The sequence below is a fragment of the Carlito syrichta genome, unplaced genomic scaffold, assembly GCF_000164805.1.
Source record: "Carlito syrichta isolate Samal-C Ts95f unplaced genomic scaffold, Tarsius_syrichta-2.0.1 Scaffold169268, whole genome shotgun sequence".
Taxonomy (NCBI): domain Eukaryota; kingdom Metazoa; phylum Chordata; class Mammalia; order Primates; family Tarsiidae; genus Carlito; species Carlito syrichta.
In genome coordinates, this window is record NW_007113364.1 from 540172 (window position 1) to 560807 (window position 20636).

At 43.3% G+C, this 20636-nt stretch overlaps 1 long non-coding RNA gene across 1 annotated transcript in view; it reads right to left on the bottom strand.

Annotated features, from left to right (window-relative positions):
* The window catches only part of LOC103252687, a 55678-nt gene extending 36154 nt beyond the window's left edge, over nt 1-19524 (bottom strand). The window contains exon 1 of the long non-coding RNA XR_503805.1: nt 19419-19524. This is a non-coding gene — a long non-coding RNA (uncharacterized LOC103252687). The remainder of the gene's footprint in view (nt 1-19418) is intronic.
* Nucleotides 19525-20636: the final 1112 nt, after the last annotated feature.

The window sequence follows — 20636 nt, forward strand, 5'->3', positions numbered from 1 at the left end:
TAGAGTCTATAATACTGAGTGATCTATCACATGTTCTCACTCATAAGCAGACCTTGAACAACTATTGTACTACTACAAGAAAGGGACTGGCAGTAGTGGGAAACTGCCAGGGGAGGAAGGGGGTGAGATTGGTAGCAGTGCGAAATTGCCAGAGGAGGGTACCTGCATAATGAACATTTGTATACCTAACCCTGAATTGTACCCCACATATTCAAAATAAAAACAAATAAATAAATAACAACAACAAAAAGAAGCAGAGAGAAAAAGAAGAAGAAGAAAAAATTCATGTTTTTAAACATGGAAATGCCGTCCTTGAGAAGAAGTGACTTATCCAAGGTTGTGTGAAGGTTCATGTCTTAAACTCCAAGAGTGGCTGAGTTGGAGACAGACCTCAGAATTCCCTTCTTCCTCATGACCGTCGGATCACCCTGCCATCTAATAAAACCGGCCCCATGTCTTGGTTTCAAGTATTTGAAAATGGAAAGAAATGTGACAGGTCACAGTCTCAGATTCCCTCACTTTCTGGTTACTTGCAAATCCACAGCAGACTCACATATCACCCTCCCTTCATTTTGTCAGCACCTGAATGTTTGGGTTGTCATGGGAGTGATGGAAGCATAAAAGTTCCGCTGATATGTGCGGCATGTGGGAAACCACTCCCAGGTCCTCTCTGCCCTAGCAGGGCCAGGGACGCATGTACATGTTTCTGGTACGTCCAGACAGACCTATCTGTCCACTTGTGCATACATTCGACATCCTCAGCCGCTCATTCAAAAACCAGCGTGCTATGTGCTGACTTGGTGGGAAGCCACGGGCTGAATTCTCAAACACTGGCCAAGGAGAGATGGGATCCAACCCATCCCTAGACCACAGGAAAAATACTTTCAACCACAGAGCTGGCTGCAAAATATTCTTTTTGTAGGAAACAAAATGTTTCCAGTCCTGGGATTTTCTTTTTTTCTTTTTTTTTTTTCTGGTCTTTTCACTGTTATTGAGACGGAAAGGCAAATGCTTAAACAAGAGGCCAAGTAAACATCTAAAAAAGCCTAAACCAGATTGCTTTGTGGAGAGTGGAGCACAGGGTGAGGGGAGAGTGTACTGGGTGCCTTGGCGAGGCCAGGCCTTTGGGAGCTTTGGAGGAGCAGCCACTCAGCAATGCTTTCCGTGTTTATGGCCCAGACTAATCCCACTTCACTGCAGCTCCACTTGCTGACAAAGGAGGCCTGGACAAGTTACTTACCTCTTCTGAGCCTCAGTTCCTGAAGTGTGAATCATAATAATATCACAGGTTACCGTAAAGAATACATGAAACATACATAAAAGCTGCACAATGCCCACCGTGTAGCAGGCACTCAAGGAACAGAATTTGTTAAGGTTGTTGCTGTAACTCTCACAGGTCACGAGAGAACTGTTTTCACAGACTGTTAAAAACCAAAGACTCCTTAGAGAAGACTACTCCAGGCCCCATGTCTTATAAATAAGAAAACAGCCCCAGAGAGATGAAAGGCTGTGACCAAACCGTCCAGTCAGTAGTAGGCCTGGGGCTAGGAGCCTGCAGAATGGATGCAAACAGTCGAGAGAGAGAAAGTAATTCCCATCTTAGGATACACTATGTGTTGTTGGTTGGCCATGGGTCTCAGATTTTGTGTCCCTACGAATCACTCAGAAATATAGAAATGCAGATTTCTAGACCTATCCCCAGGGCAGCTGATTTAGTCTGGGAAGGCCAGGAATCTGAATTTTTAACAAGCTCTTCAGGTGGATTCCGAGAGTTATTCCTTTAATAATGTCAAGACATATTACAAGAGGAAGTCACCTGCCAAATAAGTAGGCAGAGTGCTAGGGTTATATCTGATGGTTTAGAACAAACAAATGACGAGGCAAGCCCCCAATGATCATTGGAATCTTCCCCTTGCTCAACATCGTAAGTGATGTATAGTGTGGCATTGCTGCTTCTTTATGGAACTCGAAAATGCAATTGTCTTCTAAATTATGTCATTCTCTTGTAGAAGAGGAATTTATGACTCAGAGTCACTTGCCCAAGATCACATATCTAATTAGAGACAGAGCTACAACTTTATTCTAAAATATCATTAACTTTTTTTGCAATGAAAAAAAACTTTTTCTAGGTATCTAGAGATGAATATAAGTGGTTTGTGCATGGATGTTATATACTAGAATCCACAGATTCTAGAACCTCTGAGGAAATTAAAAAGTCATTCTAGTTTCTTGACACACTCAAATGCAAAATCTTCTCATGTTATTTCTCGAGCTGTGACTCATTTCGTAGGCTAATGGAGGAAACTTGGTTAGAAGAAAGAACTAACAGTGTCATCTCAGACACTAAGAAACTGCAGATACGTTGGTGTATACCACCTGCTTCCTATTCATTAAAATCCTACTTGTTAATGTAAAACATATACTTGCCCTCAAGATCCATAAATTCTATGCATCATCAAATAATCCCATAAATATCCTGGTTAGTGAATATTGTGAAAGAATCTGGGAACTTCCTAGATACTGCCCAAATAAACAATATTGGATTGGATTCAAGGCATTCTCTAAAGGATGGTGTTTCAGCTGTTCCCTGTAGTCACAGAACATGTAATAATTTCTTAGCAATTTCTGGGGCTTTGCACCCACAGACTAGCAATGATGACTACTTTCTATTTCTTGGCCCAGTGCTGAAGGGTGAGAAGGTACACAAGCATAGCTTTTCCATGTCTACTTTTCTTTGATGAATGCTTTAAGAGAGCAACGGTCTCCAGCCCTTCTGAAAGCTACTGTGAAATGTGGGCAGCACAGCAAGGTATAAGCCAATAACGTATTCTGCAGTTGAGGACACCTATCCTCACAAAAGTCTCAGAAGGCTCCAATTCATGAAGTCAGTAGCAGTGGCCTTAGAAAAGATCTATTATGATGTAGACCAGTCTTAAACCATTATCACTAGCCAAGTAAGGCCTAGGGAAGGGGGTTGTAGAAGTTTCCTTATAGAATCTGGGTGGACTCTGAATTGGAATCCAAATATATCACTAACCACTTAATAATCCTTCCCTTCTTGGGGAGAATTCTGGCCTTTGGAGCTGTTCTTTTGCTCTGTGTCATCAGTGCACTCACAGAATGCCAACTTCTCTTCTGCGACATGAACCAGTTAAAGGATGGGCGCCTGCCATGCTCTCAACAAGAAAGAGGGCAGGGTTTGGATGTGTGCATCCAAACCCTAGAACATTTCAACACACCTCTTTTAGAGAAGGTTTTGTTGGTTTCAAACCCCTAACCCTCACGGGACATTATTTCCAGCCATTAAAATGTTTCCTGAGCTTAGATACATCTGGAAAGTTTTGGAAACTCCTACAGGAAGGAGACTGGGCCAAAAAGCTCCTTTTCTTATGCCATTCAGCACTACACAAATGTTTGCCTTCCAAGACAGCCCAGACCAGGAGCCTAACTCTTGGGGCTGGAGAATCATGGTAGTCAGAGGAGTCTTTTGGACCAGTGGAGAACAGATTTTGGGACTTACAGAAACTGTGTATCAACCAGCAAGCTTATATAAACCTGTACCTGTCCAGTTCCATCAGAAACACAGGACTTATCCCAGATAGTTCAAAAGGGAGAATTTAATTTTGGGAACTAGTTATAAATGTGTTAGAAGTACTGAAAGAAAAACAGGGGACAGTAAGTCAACCCAGAAATTAACAACAACAAGAAGCCACCACCACCCCTAGGGCTGGAAGAGGCACTGTTACTAGAGCCCAGAGGCTAAAGCTGCCTGACCAGAGTTGAACAACAAAGGGATCATGGAGGAAAGTTCATATCACTGCCCAGGACACCACTGGAAGCAGTATGGGAAGGGATGGGGCAGGTGTGTGTGTGTGTGCAAAAAACATGACTTCTCTTGTGTCTGCTCTTCATCTTCCCCCAGGGCCCCAAACTAACCAGAACTAATAGAAAGAGAACCTGGGAAAGGAAAATTGCAGGGGTCAGTTCCCTGTGGTCCCATGCAGAGTACTGAAGGGCAGGGAGTGGATCTGAAGGCAAACGAGTACCAAACACAGTGGGAGGACCCATGAGGGCAAGAGTCTGGATTCTCCATCGAAATGGCGGCCTTTGACAAAACCCTGAAACTAAACTGGTAGTTCTCCAAATTGTGACTGATGCCTTTAAGTTTGCCAGAGTTCACTGGAGAGGGAGGCACAGCTATCCATGGGGCCACCTCTCCCCGGAGTTCAGGGACTTTACTGCAAATAGTCCACACCCTTCCCTTTCCCCAGGAGGTGTCTCCTAACTTTTCATTTTTCACACATTCTGATAACCATTGTCTCTGTGTAGAAGCCAGAGTTCCAGAAGAAGGAAATGGCATTGAGGGTAGAGAAGAAGGGAATGATGGGCTAGAAGCAATGGAGGAAGGCAGGGAAAGCGACAGTGTGACTCAAGATTCTGCGCAATTATAAGAAATTCCTTCTATCTCCAAACTAACTTCTGATGGAGTCACTGAGGTCTGGATGGAAGAACGGAAACAGTCACTGCTGTACAATATGCAGGAATGGGGCCATTCCCACGCAGGGCCAGCTCTTGCCTCCCCGCCGGGCCTCATTATTAGCCGTGTGGGTGTCAGTGTTGGGATGATCATATCTGTGAGGAAAAACCTCATTCACTCAGATCTCTTCTCTATGCTTAAATGCTGGGAACCCTGCTTCCTCACCATCTCATATCTCTTCCCTCTTCTCCATCTCAGCAACTGCTGTCTAGGTTCTGGCTCTCATTTCTTTGCATCCTATTTCAAATCCTTCCAAATCCATATGGCAAACTCCTACCAAAGGAGGCCTTCTAAAGCCCAAATCTGATGTCATGGACTTTTTGGGGGTTCCACACTGGGGTTTCTAAAAGCCTTTGGGATGGAGTCTGGTTTGCCCTTTTGTTCCTTGCTTTATCTTGAACTAAAGGCCCTCTCCTCCCCCTCCCCCACCCATTGTATACACACATGCCTTCCCCTGCAGCACTGGAGGACTGTCCACAGTTCCCACCACAGAACCTCTGCTCATATAGCTTCCTCAGCCTCCCACCCCATCTACCTGGCAAATACCAATACACCTTTCAAGTTTGTCTCAAACATCATACCCTCCTCTGAAGTCTTCTTGGACCATCCCAACACTGATGCCCCCACTGTGCTCACCCATGGGCCCTGCAACACCTCCCTGTATTTATGTTCATGTCTGCTTCCTTCTACTAGTTCTCCTCGATGACTATGGTTCCTCAGGGTAGAAAACTGGGCTTCATCTGATTTCTTTTTCTCAGCATGGGCCCACATATCTACTCAGAAAAGAGTTGAAGGATGAAAAAAAGGAGGTAAGGATGAAGGGAAATGGGAGGTGTCCAACATGAAGAAGACTTAATTATCTTATCTAGATAAAAAGAATTAGAAGAAAATTTGTGCCTGTGGTTAGAGCACACATAAGGGACTATTATTATAACTATAGTTTTGAGAAGATTTATTGCTAAAGATTTGAAGATGTAATGCATACCGTCTTAGTCCATTATGTGCTGCTATAACAGTATACCACAGATTGGATAATTTATAATTAACAGAAACTTATTCCTCATAGTTCTGGAGACTGGGAGGTCCAAGTTCGAGGGGCCAGCATCTGGCAAGGGCCTTCTTGTTATGTCATCCCATGATAGAAGGGCAAAGAGAGGGTAAGAGACAAAAGGGGACCAGACTCCTTTTATAAGGACCTATTCCCACAATAACAAACCTACTTCTGTGATAATGGCATTAATCCATTCATGAAAGCAGAACATTTATGGCCTAATTACCTCTTAAAGGTCCCACCTCTTAATACCATTACAACGGCCATTAAGTTTCCAACACACGCTTTTTGGGGGACACATTAAGACCACAGCATATACCTTTTCTTAAATGAGAAAAAACATTAGATTTTTCGAGATGAAAAATGTGACCATGGTGTCACAGATGCTATGGCATTCACTCATTCACTCATCTCAGTGAGTTTTCTTTGAAAATACTTGGCCTTTGGACAACCGCAACATGTAACAAGATCCCCTACACAGAGGGGTCCTAGAGACTGCTGTTTAATTCAAACTGAAATTATAGACGGTTTCTGAGAAGGACTGGCCTCCTCAAGTCAATGCGATCAAATGCTGGCAGACTCTTAGAACCAGTCACAGGGGTCATGGGGATCTTGGAGAAGGTCTAAGTGAGAAAAGGGGGAAAGATGATATAAAAAGGCAAAGACAGTGCCAGGACAGAGTCACAGGTAGGAAACAGATCAGTAACAAAGAGGAGCCTAGCATTCCAATGCAGGCCAGTACAGAACAGGGTGTCTGCAGAGAAAATTGTATAAATAGTTACGAATAAGAGAGAATGGCTTGGTTATAGGCACAGTTGTTGGGGGTCAGAAGCCATGTTAGATCCATGGAATCTTTTTCTTTTCTTTTTCCCTCTGCCAGAGAGACTTCTCATTTCACTAGCTATTGACTGAATCTTTATGAGGGTGCTGGGATACCACACTGAGAAAAGAGCAGACAACTCAGAAAGGATTTAAAGATAAATCATGAAATTGATTATTATGTGGGAAAAGTAACTCTGCAAGGAAAAAGTAAAGAAATAGATATAACTTCTATGTCATTCTGCATCATCCATGAAGAAAGGGGTGTGACTATGGGGGCCACCACTAGACCTCCTGGGCCCTGCAGGCTCTCACTGGAGGAGGCCACAGACAGATGAGCATAGGTCTGTCCCCACTGTGGGCAAGATGTCACAGAGATTTCCCTGTCTTCTTTGACAATAAATGACAGAACACTGAAGTCAAATCCAGAACAAGGACAAAAGATGCTGGCTGGAAAGGTCAGAACTTTGAAACAGGGAGGAAGGACTTGCCCTGATAGAATGGTAAGATTCAGATGACTAGGTCATGTGAACTCACTCTTTCCCAAAAGCATCCTCTTGTCACACAGAGACATACAGTCATAGGAAATAAATAACAATAAAGTAACAGAGACTGAAAAAGCTCCCTCAAGGCAATGGTTCATCCCACTCTTTGAAGGAGCGTTCTACCTAATACAACAATTGACGGCAGCCATGCCACAGGGGTTGAGTGGAAAACTTTCTGTCATTCATTCCAAGTAGTGTGCCTGAATAATCGTACATGAACATGGGACTTAGTGTAGGATAAAGGTTAAGAACCGGGGATATAAAGGAGGAAATATATGTATAGGATTGGGGATGGAGGGCAAAGGAAAAGGGATATTCTTGCTTTTCCCCTTAGAAGCCATGTGATTCAGGGCAAATTTTTAAAGTGCTATAAACTTCAATGTACTCATCTACAAAGTATACCTAGTAACACCCACCTCGGAGAGTTGTTGTGAGATGAACAAGAAAATGCCCACAGAGCACTTGGCAGAGCAACTGTTACACAGGCAACTCTCAGTAAATGTTTGGATAGACAGAGCAAAGCAACTAGAAAGCCAGGGTTGGGAGGGCTTTGGGTAGTATCTTCTCAGTTCCTTCCAGATATTCCATGTGCCTCAGTTCTCATTTTATAAGGTTTGTAAACATGTGCCCCCTTCCGGAGTCTGACACTCAGAGAATTCTGTTAGAGAGTCATGGATTGTAACACCAACTCAGTCTCTCCTTGTCAGTTCTGAATTGGTTCAGATGATAGGTTGTGGGGTACAACCATGGCAGCCCAGCTCTCCAAAGGCATTCTCAAAATCATAGTCCCTTTGGTAATGATAAAACAAGAGTCCAAGAGTCAAGCACACACAGTCTTTGTCTGAGATGCCAGAATTCTTAAGCTCTGCCAAGCCAAGAAGATAAACTTCCAGAAAGAAATCCTCAGTGAAAAAGTCTGTTTCAAGCATTTCAACTTTAAGGCAGTCGCCAGGAGCCATTGATTTAAGCACCCAGTGTAGGCTGGGGGCAGGGAGAGGGGCAAGGAGGGAAGGGAAAGGAGAGGGGAAGGAAGGAACAACAGCATCACCTCTGTGGTAACCAAAAACACCATGTTATTTAGAGCAGCAGAAACCAGGAAGGCTCAGTGATTTATATCGCATTTGACAGCCAATCATGCACTGGATAATGTATAACATATCATAAAATGTTACAGTAACATAATCAGACTAACGTAAATTCAAACAGAATGCTAGCGACTCAGAGATTTGTTTACCTCACACCTCTGTCATATCAATCCTATCTGTTTCCCATTCCCTACCCCTGATTTCATAAGCTGTGAAGACTCCGGAGGGGCCTGAAGCCCTCCACTCCACCCGCTGCTCCCATCAGCGACATAAAGGACCTGAAACGCAAAGCAGCAATGTGCCATGCTGTGCACCTCATGACCACAGCACCCCAGGGAGGAGCAGAGGCCACAGGCCCAGGCAGTGCAGCCCTCATGGTGAGAGTGGCGATGGGGGATGTACCCCCAGCAACAGAACCAGAACACAGATGTGTCAAGCTGGACCGGCTCCGACCAAGCCTTCAAAACTCACACTGAGGAAGAGCATGGAGCTCTTGGAAATCACGGTCACGTGCTGGGAATATTTCTAAGCCAAGTAATGCCCAGAGCAAGAGAGCAAAAGCAGGAAGCAGCTCGTCCCCACCTGTCTTTCATGTCCCTGCCCCAGATTGGTAGGTGCTGTTCTAAAGTGGAATTCAGCAAGTTTTGCAGGTAGACAAAATGGCATTCTAGATCTAGTCACCCTCCCGGGGAAAAGTCAGAGAAGGTAATAAGAACCATTCATTGACAGCCAAAGGAATCATCACTAAGTCAAGGCTTCCTTTTCCAGCATCTCACTGTATTACTAAGTTTAAAAAATAAAAATAGCAACCACCATCTTACATCTCAGAGAACACCATACAGCAACAAGAACTTGGGGTCTGGAGCTATACAAACTTGGATGCAAATCTGGATACCACCACTGAATACAAGTTATCTCATGAGTCAAGTCATGAGATATTTGTAAAAATGGAGATGATTAGATCAATGCTAAAGGAATTTATGCTACGGGGATTCAGGGAAATAAGCACAAAGGGTCAAAAAAAAACGATGCCTGCCACCCTGCAGGGACTCAGGAAAGGTGAATTCCTTTCCACCATTAGAAAATAAAAAGGCCTTTAAGTTAGATCACCAAGCACTGGACCCAAGCAAGGATCCCTTCACCATCAATTATGAGACCCTGAAGTGGCAGGAATGGCTTCTCACACAGGCGATCTCCTGCCTCCAGGTTCCCTTCCTCCCTCTGTCCTGCCTTGCCTTTTCAAAATAAAGATGAAGAGGTCCAAAAGTGTTAAAATCATAAAGCTTCTCCCATGCTCAAAAGAGCAGACAAACAAAAGACCAGAGAACCCCGATTCTCCATACACATCATGAGGCCATGAAGGTGGCCAGCAGAAAGTCCTCCATGAGCACAAATGACCACTGCAGAAGAGGGCAGCATGGCCAGGCCTGCTGTAGGGCATTGTCAAAAGGAAAGTCACCTGACTGGGGAGTTCATGCTGGTTGTGAGGTTCAACTTGGAAAAAGTCACTTATTCACATGTTTGGACACAAGAATTTTAAAAATTGACTTGTATCTTGCAATCCATTGCAGTGGGGGGGGAGATGGTGCTTTAAAAAAATTTTTTTTTGAAATTCTTTAGAACGTTTTTATAAACCACTGAAAGTCATTGGGGATATAAATATTACATTACCTGCAAACTAGTGATTTGATTGGGCTTGGGGACTGTTTGCCCAGTCTTTCAACTAAAAGTCACCAGAATAAGGTGAAAATAGCAACAAATTAAGAATTGGGAGAATTGAATTTCTGTTCCATTACTACTTACTAGTTGCGTGACCCTTAATCTTAATTGTTCCTTCCTCCCTCTGTAAAATGATGGAGTTAAAATGGAGTATGAGTCTGAGAACCACCCAAGTGATAATCACCAGAAGTACTTGCTAAAAACTGCAGCCTCCCAATCCACCAACCCAGAACTGGGGGTGGAGCCTGGGTCTTTCTGGTTCACAAACACTTGAGATTCTTAAGATCGTTGTGGTTGATATTCAGTGGATAAGATGATCTCTAAAATACATTTCAGGTGGGACAATAGCACACTCTAAATTAAAAAAAATTTTTTTTGAGTAGGGGTCTCATTCTGTCACCCAGGTTGGAGTGCAGTGACATGATCACAGCTCACTGTAGTCTCTATCTCCTGACCTCAGGCGATCCTCCTGCATCAGCTTCGAGTAGCTGGGACTACAGGAATGTATCACTAAGCCTGGCTATTTTTTTTTTTCTCCCGGAGATGAAGTCTCACTATTGCCCAGGATGGTCTCAAACTCCGGACTCAAGCTATCTTCACACTTTGGCCTCCCAAAGTGCTGGGATTACAGGTGTGAACCTGACCTCTGAATGCTTTTGTTCTAATGAAAGTGCTGATTCATTTGTAAATCAGCTCATAGTTTATGTAGACACTGAACCCTTTTTTCCCTACCTGATGATGCTGCCCCATTTTCCCTTCACTCAAAACGAACCAACTAAGATTAAAACACCGCATCCTGTCCAACCTTCATTCTCAAACGAGCCAAGTACATTTCAGCGCCCTTGAGTCTTAGGTCAGCGCCTTGTCCAAGAGATCTCGTAGCTGTTTCCGATGCTGTTTCCCAACTGAAAATATTTTTCTTCCCCAGCCAGACAACAGGGTCTTCAATTTGGTTCCAAAGCCCTGTCTCTTCTACTTCCTGCAATGGCTCAGATTTCTCTAGAAATCACTTGCCCAGGTATTTGGCCTAGTTTACTTAACAAGTTAGAGCTGGGAGGGTCACTGCATAAGGGCATTTGGTACCAGACAAACAGAATATAAAAATAGAGACAGTTGGAGCTGCAGGAGCGTGACAGAAGTGATAAAATGCTGAAGTGAGAGGCTCATTAAAGGATAAAGCACCTAAATGCTCTGTGAGGGTGTAACCCCTCACAGATGTGTGTGGTAATTCCACAACTGAGAGGGCTTATGCATAAGGTTCTTTGCCTGTTCCTAAGAAGTCACCCAGAGGTCCAGCAGGGAAAGACATTGGTTTATTAGAACTTATAGGCGGCACTGATGGCAGCCAGTCAGTGAAGAAAGAGTCCATGCCTTGGGATAGTACAGCAAGCAGTTTTATAATCAAGCAAGCTAATCAAATTGTCATACGGTGTTTATAATGACAGTGAGCAAGGGTGACATCCACATTGTTCTCAGTTCTGCTTGATCATCTGTATCCCGTGACCCACTACTGAGAATAAGCATGTTCCTCAGAGACCAGCCTTAGTCAAAGGCTGCTCCCTGAGGGAGGGGGCAGAAAGAAGCAAGGTATAGGGGGAAAAGAGTCAATGTCCAAATGATTACCTCACAGAGGCGACCAGTCATTCGGTCCTTGATGGTCAGAACTCATGATCCTCAAAGAGAAATAAAGACATGTACTAAGTCTGCCATAAAAATAAATGCATTCAGTTTAACTACTATATTAATAAATGTATTGTATTCACAGATATGTTCTGTCTACTTTTTGGTGTTAAAGTGCCTTTTCTTTTTGAAATGGTGGTAACAATTAATTTTATATATTTACTCAATAAAAAAATGACGTTTAAGACACTATGGTGGTTCCCTCACCCTTGTTCGGTTTTTACTTTTGTTTTAACAAAAGGTAGCTCAAAATCTCCTAAGAACGACCCTCCTCCTCTGCACAAGGGCATGGTCTGTCACAGTGAAAGCACTGGGCAGAGGGACCCCACAGGTAGCCTGGGAGCAGTTGGACCTAAGTATTTGTAACTGGCCATTTCCAATGGAACCTCTTTAAGAGAAAGTGCTCTCCAACTAAGTTCAAGAAACAGTGATTTCTTGGGCGCACTGGCTTTTTTCAAAGGCAACACTGTGAGTTTGCTTGTTTGTAGGTAGTAAGGAAGACATGGTATTCTTATCTCAAATATGAAGAGAGAAGCAGGAGGTGTCCACTTGGGAATCTGTCACCTTTTCCGGACAGAGCCTGTCTCTAGACTCTGTGAGTACCAACTCACGGTATTGCGTTCACTGTTACTACAGACTTTCAGGTAAGCTTTCCTCAGGTTGTAATACATTTGCCTGGTGTCCTGAAGAAAGGATCCCCTTAAAGTCACCATTCTGGGGTCCCCTTGCATTCATTTCCCCAATCTGTCCAATACCTGTTAGAGCACTTCTGTCAAAGGAGTATGGGCAGGGACTTGGACTTCACACTTGAGCAGCTCTGGAAAGGGAGGGGACATATATACCCAAGGCAATGAGCTTGGCTGGATTCTATGTTTCCTTTGCAATTTCTGCAGATATTTCTGCTTAAAAATAATTTTCGCTCACCCCTGCAGCACAGCCAAACTTCTCCTCTTGCTGGATACACACACACACACACACACACACACACACACCAGCAAATGAGCTAGAGTAGATAAACAAGAGAACAGGCATAATGATCTGGAAACACATTACTGAGAGAGGGCTCACTTCTCAGTTAGAGCAACGAAGCCTGAATCTCTTTCTGGAGGAACCTGGGAGTAGGAGACATACAACTATAACTTATATCAGATCAAGCATCATCCTCAATGGCTTTCTTTGGGTGAAAATGGAGACGCCCCCCCCCCCAAAATGGAATCAGCTTTTGAAGGGTGGGCCCTTTGTAGTACAGTCTTCCCCCAGTAGGCAAATGTTTTAGGAATCCACTGGCATCAATGTGCCAGCTAGTGTTGTTGTGAGAGGCTATGTTTGGCTTCAGTGAATTTTTCTGGACAGTCTTCAACCATTTGCCCAATTCTTGATGGGTGATTTACTAGCACACCTGCCCACACTGCACTGCATGTTCAGCAGTTTTTGACCAAAAAGTACAACCCCCATGCCCTACCCTCCTTATTCACCCAATCATGCCCTGAATGACAATTTTCTGTTTGGTGCTTTCCAGGATGAAAAAAGTCCACAGAGGGAAATGTTTGGCCAATGTGGAAGAGGTGAAACAAAAAAATGGCAGAGGCACTAAAAAGCATCAAAACTGATGAGTTCAAAAACTGTTCTGATCAGTGGAAAAAGGTGTATTGCATCAAATGGAGAGTACTTTGAAGGCAACTGAAATTTAAATATGTAAGAATAAATACACAAGTTTTTATTAAAAAATTCTGAATTTTTGAGGGTTCTCCTTTGTAAGCCTGATGTTCTGCCCCACATCAACCCTTTGGTTTATCTGGGAGAAAAATGTATCATCTTTTCTTTATTCAGTCTTTCATTAAGTCTTTCCAATCACAGCAGGAGAAGTTACGACTTGTGGAAGACGGCCACAAAGACATTTTACAGCCCCCAGTCAAGCCCCCTTCTGCTGGACCCCTGAAGCAGCTGGGGAGGCCCTCCCTGGCCTGGATCTGGGTTTAGGGTTCTGACTTGCTCACAAAAAGGAACCCACAGGATTCCAAGGGCAGCCTGACTACTACCCTCCCATGGTCCTCAGCAGGCTGATTCTACAAAAACACATTCCTATATTCAGTATTCTTGGAGTATTTGTACTTAGGGATCTGCTTGTAATTGTCAAGATTTGATGCTAGCTTTTTGAGCAGCCAATTACTAATGCTTTGAAGGAGCGTTGAACCATAAAACTCTGTTCTGACAGGAAGAGTGGTTCTAAGTGAGTAATATGGTCTTCAGCCGCAACACTGGGCTTGTCAGTAGATACAAGGAGTTTATTTCTTTTGCTTTCTCTCTCTCTCTCTCTCTCTCTCTCTTTCTCTCATTCAAAATAAATGGGACACAGTAAGAACTGTGTGTCAAGTACTGTCCTTACCTCTGAGGGGACACAGATAAATTTAGTTACAGACCTCAAGGGCTCATCATTCAGGGCTCAAAAGTACAAGAACAGCGACAAAGGTCAGGTGCAACTGTGGGCCAGTGGGAAGAGGGTGATCATAGCTGGTGCTAGGGAAGCCTTCAGTGTTGGTGTTTGAGTCTCTGGAGATATAAAATAGGTTGGGTGTGGTGGCTCACATCTATAATCCCAGCACTTTGGGAAGGTGAGTCAGGAGGATGGTTTGAAGCCAGGAGTTCAAGACCAGCCTGGGAAACATATAAAAAATAAAATATGAAATGGATACTCTGAGAAGAAATCTATCACCAGAATGGAAAGGCTGAATACTTCCAAGAGGCAAAACAACCTGGGACTTCGAGAACAGCCTATGAATTCAAGTGAAGATCAGGAGTTTGAGTGATATTCTTGGTCCTGTCAACAGTTTACTAGCTACTCTAGGCTTGTCCTTCAAGTGCTCTGTAACATCAGGGTGTCTCCTAAATAGAAGATGAAAACATTCTTATAAAGTCTATTTAAATAAACTTCCTACATGAAAAAGTTACCTCTTTCCAATTTGTTGAAATAAGAGAGTCATAATATTTATTTCATCAAGGGGGTGTAAGGCATAGTCAGGATTAATTTACTTCATTACTCCTTCTAGGGCACTTGAAAATTTATATAATCCCATATGTGGCTGGAAGGAATAGACTTCATGAAGCTTTGAATGTGAACATGAATGTTTTCATCCTTTTTTCAAGGATGGCCAGCCTGACTCTGGCTTTTCCAGCCTTGCTACAAGCCACCTGGTTTCCCAAGCAAAGGTCTCAGCCAATCATCTTGCAAGCCCTGCCTCACCCACGGCAACAGAACATTCCCAAGAGTCCCTATCTCCTCCTTGCTTACTCAATTTCTGGTTACTACACATCCTGTTTACATGTTTGTCTGTCTCCCCAAGAAGACCATGAACAACCAGACGGCAGCAACCATCTCCTGGTCTCCAGCATCTCATTAGCACAGCAACCAGTAGAGAGGAGGTGATTCATGAGGGAATGTCGATTGTGCACCCAAACCCTCCACTCCTGTTATGGGGCAGAGCCCCACTGCCCTCCACATGTGGCCTGCCCTCCCACTCTTCCTCCATGCTGCCCACCACACTCCAGCACCTCCCTTTCTGACGAACCCAATGTTATCTTTCGTAGAAGGCAGAGTTCTCAACCCTTGCTAAACATGAGAGCCACCTGGGGGAGTTTTGCAAATAACAGCAATACCAGTGCCCAGTCCTACAGGCAGAGATGCCGATTTGATTGATCAGGGAAGGGTGGGCTGTGACTGGCACTGGTCTACTTGCTCCTGGGATGAATCGAAACTACAGCCAGACTTGAGGACCACTGATTTTAAGCTGACACTCAAGCCCTATCTTTTCCTGAAAATACTTATTATGCCTTTGATTGTTTTTCTTTCCTTTGGATTTAAAACAGTTGTTGTTTTAAATGCTCATAAGAAAATCAATCGAACACTGCCTCGAGACAGTACCCAGTGTTCGTTTGTTCTTGAGCTCCCACGCTGCATTTTGATCACCCATGGGTAGTGTGTGTGTGTGTGTGTGTTTGTGTGCGTGTGCACGTGTGTGTGTACGCGCGCGCGCGCGTGTGTGTGTGTGTGTGTGTGTGTGTGTGTCTGTGTGTGTATAACATCTTCCTTACTAGACCAGAAGCACTCTTGGGATGGAAGTTTTCTATTTCTCTGCACCCCCATGTGATGCCATGCCATGCCCAGGGTGGACCAAAACATATTTTTGATGAATTAAAATCAACAACAACAACAAAACCTAGTGGAGGCCATTTTAATTCTAGCCTAGGAATATGACTACAGTAAGAATAAAAATGTTGCAAAAAGGATGAGGCAAGATTGAAGCAGAGTCAGAGAAGAGTAAATAAAAGTCAAATGGGGGAAAAGTTACATTCGTCCAAAAGAAAATGTTTCCCAGCTTCTTAAGAGGGTTTTTGCAAACAATGAAGCAGAATAAACAAGATAATTAACTTGACTTGTGCCCTGATAAGGAGATTTCTTTTATTGGTTATATAATTTTACAACGTTTCCAGGGTGTAAAGAAAATAATCAGCTAGGGAGGGCTCCTAACCTTGGACTACACAATTCAGCTCTCAGGCTAATCCGCTCGAAGATCTGCTCAGCTTGACTTGACCCCCTTCCAGGCCTGTGATCTCAGACTAAGCCTCCCGTTTAAGAGCCCTGGTGTAGAGCTCAATGTCATAGAAACAGGATAAAACAGAATCCTCACCCCATAACCTTGATCCCTTGGTGGAGTGACCTCTGCTTGGGCATTGAAAAAAAACCTAAAAACCAAAAAACTGTACCTGGTATCTTCTCTAAGTGTCTGGTATCCCAGAAGTCTGATTGTCCTAAAATGATCCAGGCATGTTCTGCTATGAAGCAGTGTTATGAAAAAGTATTATTTGGAACAATTACCTTAAAGGCTAGCTTTAAAGTATTGCTTGTGCATATATCCCAGAAAAGGCTTATCTTCAAATGGCTTCTATAGTTTGTCGTGAAATAAGACCACAGGAAAGACTCAGTGAATCACTAAGCACACCCTCTGCTAAGGCATGATAAGGTTATCAGATAGAGACACGTTTTCTATACCAAACTTCATCCTAGTTATTTAGGTCACAAATTTAACAACTGGTCCCCAAAGGCACGCATATTTCTTCAGAGTAATTAAGTATATGTTCTTTGCCTGAATTGGTCAACTTAACACTTGTCATATTTTACATTAATTTGTAATTCTTGTTTGAAAATATAATTCAAAGGCATTTAAGTCCATTCCTTATTGATTAGTAATGATACTCACAAGCAGTTCTTTGTAGAGTAAGATAACACTACCAACTTGTCTAATAGGATATGAGTTGACAGACTGTCACTGGTCCATCCACACTTTGTTTCTGGTTCTCCTTGTGACCAGTGGCCTGCATTTGACCCTACCAGCCAAGACCTACCAACATCCTCCAGTCACCAAAGAGACATAAAATAATAGCATTTTTCCTATCAGCTATTTCCTTTTGTTAATTTATTAAAACAAAGAAAAAAAGGAAAGGGAAAATGTGGCTCTAGCTTCCTTATTTACTTATAAATTCCAACTGGAATTTGTAAAACTAGGATGTGGGAGCCCTGAATCCATGATACCATCTATAATAGATAAAATCACAAAATCAGCATGTTACAGCAAGAATGCCTTCTAAAATCTAAAGCGGAGATAAGCTGTAAGTTTTCAAGGAGTGGGATCAAGGATCCATGAAAATGAATGACTCAACACTGATTCACAAAGAATTTAGTTTCCTCTGATAGAGTTTAGAGAGGGGTGCTTGACAATCCTTAATGGTATCCCTGAAGGCTGCAGCAAGGTTTATTTAACATGATTTATAACTAGGGTCCAACCAAAGGTCACCAGGTTCTCCAGGAATATTTTTGAATGTGTTCCCCTAAAAAGAGAAGTAGTGGATTCAGAACTCAGGGACTTAAATTATCAGAGAAAAGGTACTACTGAGGTAATGAGCACTCCAGGGCCCGAAAACTCAAGAATGTTCCCTGAATGGAAGCAAGCAGTTCTGTCTTCCCAGGACATGGCTGGCTCAATTCTGGAATGTCATTTACACAGTCCCACACAAGTCAAGAAGAATCCTCTGGTCTGTAACCAAGGGCATTTGGGAAGTTACTTCTGGAACAGGCAATAGTGCACACCTGTTTTTGATAACTCCTGCCTCTTTGACAAAGAGCCAATTTATCTCACCCAGGTAAAGGCAACAGCACCCTTCCCACAATCTCCTCCAGAAAGGAGCACCAGTGCAATATTTCATGCCTTTTTATTTAATGTATAAATTAAAATTTGATATATATATACAGCAAGATGGGCAAATCTGTCTTCTGAATTATGCCCCCTCCAGAACATCAAAATAATCAGCCTGTCTTCTTCTTCTTCCTCTTCCTCCTTTGCAGGAGAGATCTTGATTGAATCTGGTCATATGGCAGGATAAAGTTGAAGTTAGACATCAGGAAAAAGAGATTTCTGATATGAAACATTGTACCAAAGAAGTCAGAGAGTGGCATCCCTTTCTTTGGAATGGGAAGAGAAAATTTAAAAAGGGGTAGAAAGTACCCTTTCTGGATGGGACCATAAGAACCATAAATAGAAGTCGGGCTCGGTGGCTCAGCCTATAATCCCGCGCCTTTGGGAGGCTGAGGTGAGTGGATTGCCTGAGCCCGCGGGTTTGAGACCCGCCTGGGCGGCGAGACCTTATCTCTACAATAAATCAAAAAATCAGCTGGGCATGGTAGCGTATGCCTGTAATTCCGGCTGCTTGGAAGGCTGAGGCGGAAGGATCACCGGAGCCCAGCAGGTCGAGGCTGCGGTGGCTGGGAGCGGCCACTGCACTCCAGTCTGGGCGACAGAGTGAGACTCCAACTCAAAAAAAAAAAGAACCATAAATAGGGAGCCCTGAGAGAGTCATCATCTTTTTGGACTTTGGAGGTCTCTTTGGAGACCCTTTAAGGTCTCCCTAGCATCATTCAGTACTTAAAACTACAGGTCTATGCTTTCATATAAAAGAGCCCAGGCTCTGGGGAATAGTTTATGCATTTGGTAGCATCTGTCTGTCCTCAGGTTTTCAAAGTATATGAGGAGGGACCCCCCAAAAAACAGAGTTATCTTTTGGAGGGTGGGCCCCTTATAGTACAGGTTTTCCCCATGAGGTATGTGTTCTAGGAACCCATCAGCATCAGTGTAGCATCTAGTGTTGTGAGAGGCTACATTCGGCCTAAATGAATTTTTTATTTTTATTTTTTTGAGATTCTTTCAACGCATTTGCCTATTTCATGATGGGTGATTTACAAGCACACCTGCCCATACTGTGCTGAGTGTTCAGCAGTTTTTGACCCTAAAACGGCAGGACTCCTGTGCCCCATCCTCCCTATTCACTAGGTCTCTCCCTGAGCAACTTTTTTTGTTTTGTTTTCTTGAATGAAAACAGTCCTCAAAGGAAAACATTTGCTGATGTGGAAGAGGTAAAACAAAAAACAGCAAAAGCACTAAAAGTCATCAAAACTGATGAGTTCAAAAACTGTTTTGAGCAGTGAAAAAGCATCTCAATAGGAATATTGCATCAAACTGAGAGTACTTTGAAGGTGACTGAAGTGTAAATATGTAAGAATAAATACAAAATTTTTATAAATAAATTTTGGGGTTTTTTGGGTCCTCCCTCATACTACTCCAAGAAAAAGCACCATCACTATTTAATTCATATGCAAAGTATCCAGCTCTCAAAAAATATAGCTGAAATAAAATAATCATTTAAGAGATGGAGAATTTGAGATTCCTAGAGGTGTCACCTTGGTCACCTACAAATATCAGAGGAACGTCAATTTGTACTTTCTTCCTGCTATTGGGGCCAGCAGGGGTGCTGGTTTTCTTGATATCCCCTTGCCAGTGCTGGTCCAGGATGGATGATGTGGCCAACACTTTCAGAAGATTCTAAGGTTGCCAGGATGCTCACATTCAGTCAGAGAACACTGTCAATGCACTCACCTGTCTTCTCTCTGAGTTGAGATACTGGAAAATCAGCCGGGTGTTCACACTATGACTCCAGGTGTTTCCTAGTGCAGCCGTCACACAGCTGGACCCAGACATGCCTGAAATGAAAGCGGGAAGGATTGTGGTGATGGAAGCCCTTTCCCGAAGTGGCATTTCACACACAGTCCAGTCATTCCTTGGTGCTCAGAGGGTACGTGGAGGCTCAGCACATCACCATGAAAGTTGATGAATTAGAAAAAAAGCAGAGAGGTTAAGGAATATGAGAGTAAAAATAAAAACCAGCACGAGTTTCCTTCCGTCTCAGTGAAAATGACCACCGCTGGGCTAAATAACAAGTTATGTACCCACAGGAGGATACACTGCAAAGCACTTTGGAGCCATGGCTGATAATAAACCAAGCCACTCAGTACCCTCAGCATAAAGGTATGGTGCTCCTCCATAGAAGAGCTAGTTATGAAAGTCTTAGTTTAGTAGAGTTGTCAGACATTTTTAACTTGATAAGAGTCTTAACTCAATTTTTCTTATCAATATATAAATGGTGACACATACATCTAAAATTCCTTTGTCCTCCCACCCCTATATACACATCAAGAAGAAGAATCTGGAAGATCTCAATATTTCATATCTTATCTGTTTTAGACACCCTTATTCCAAGAAAAACATTCTTTTACTTTCTAAGACGTCCCTATAAGGGAGAAGATCTGATGCAAACTTTATCTGAGTTCCTGGTCTACTCAAATTGTATTTCAGCTACTCTCTAACATCGACAACCCTTCTTGACTTGGCCAGGAAAAAGCCTCTCCTGCTCTCTGCCCCCTTCTTCTTCCTTAGAGGCGGGCCCCCAAACTCTGCTGTGTAGAAGTCAGCTCCCACTGTCTGACCTAGCACATCCCAAGGCCTCCTCTGAACTCCTGAGCCCACAAGGCCCTGGGCCATGGCAGGAATCCTCACCCTAGGGAGGCACAGCTGTACGTTTAATCTGCCTTATAGCCTCCAGATACTGTCTCTTTTCACTGAGGACATCAAGTACAGAAGGTTGACATCCATTGAGCTAGCTAAAGCCCACGGGGCCTTGAGCTTCTCATTTGTGGCCCTGGCACTGCATCAAGTGATCTGCACCCCCTCAGTGTGGAGTAGGAATTGGTCCTCTTTCCCAGGTCAGTGCTCTCAGGATGGTCTACCAACTACACATGGCCTTAAGCTTCTGGACCC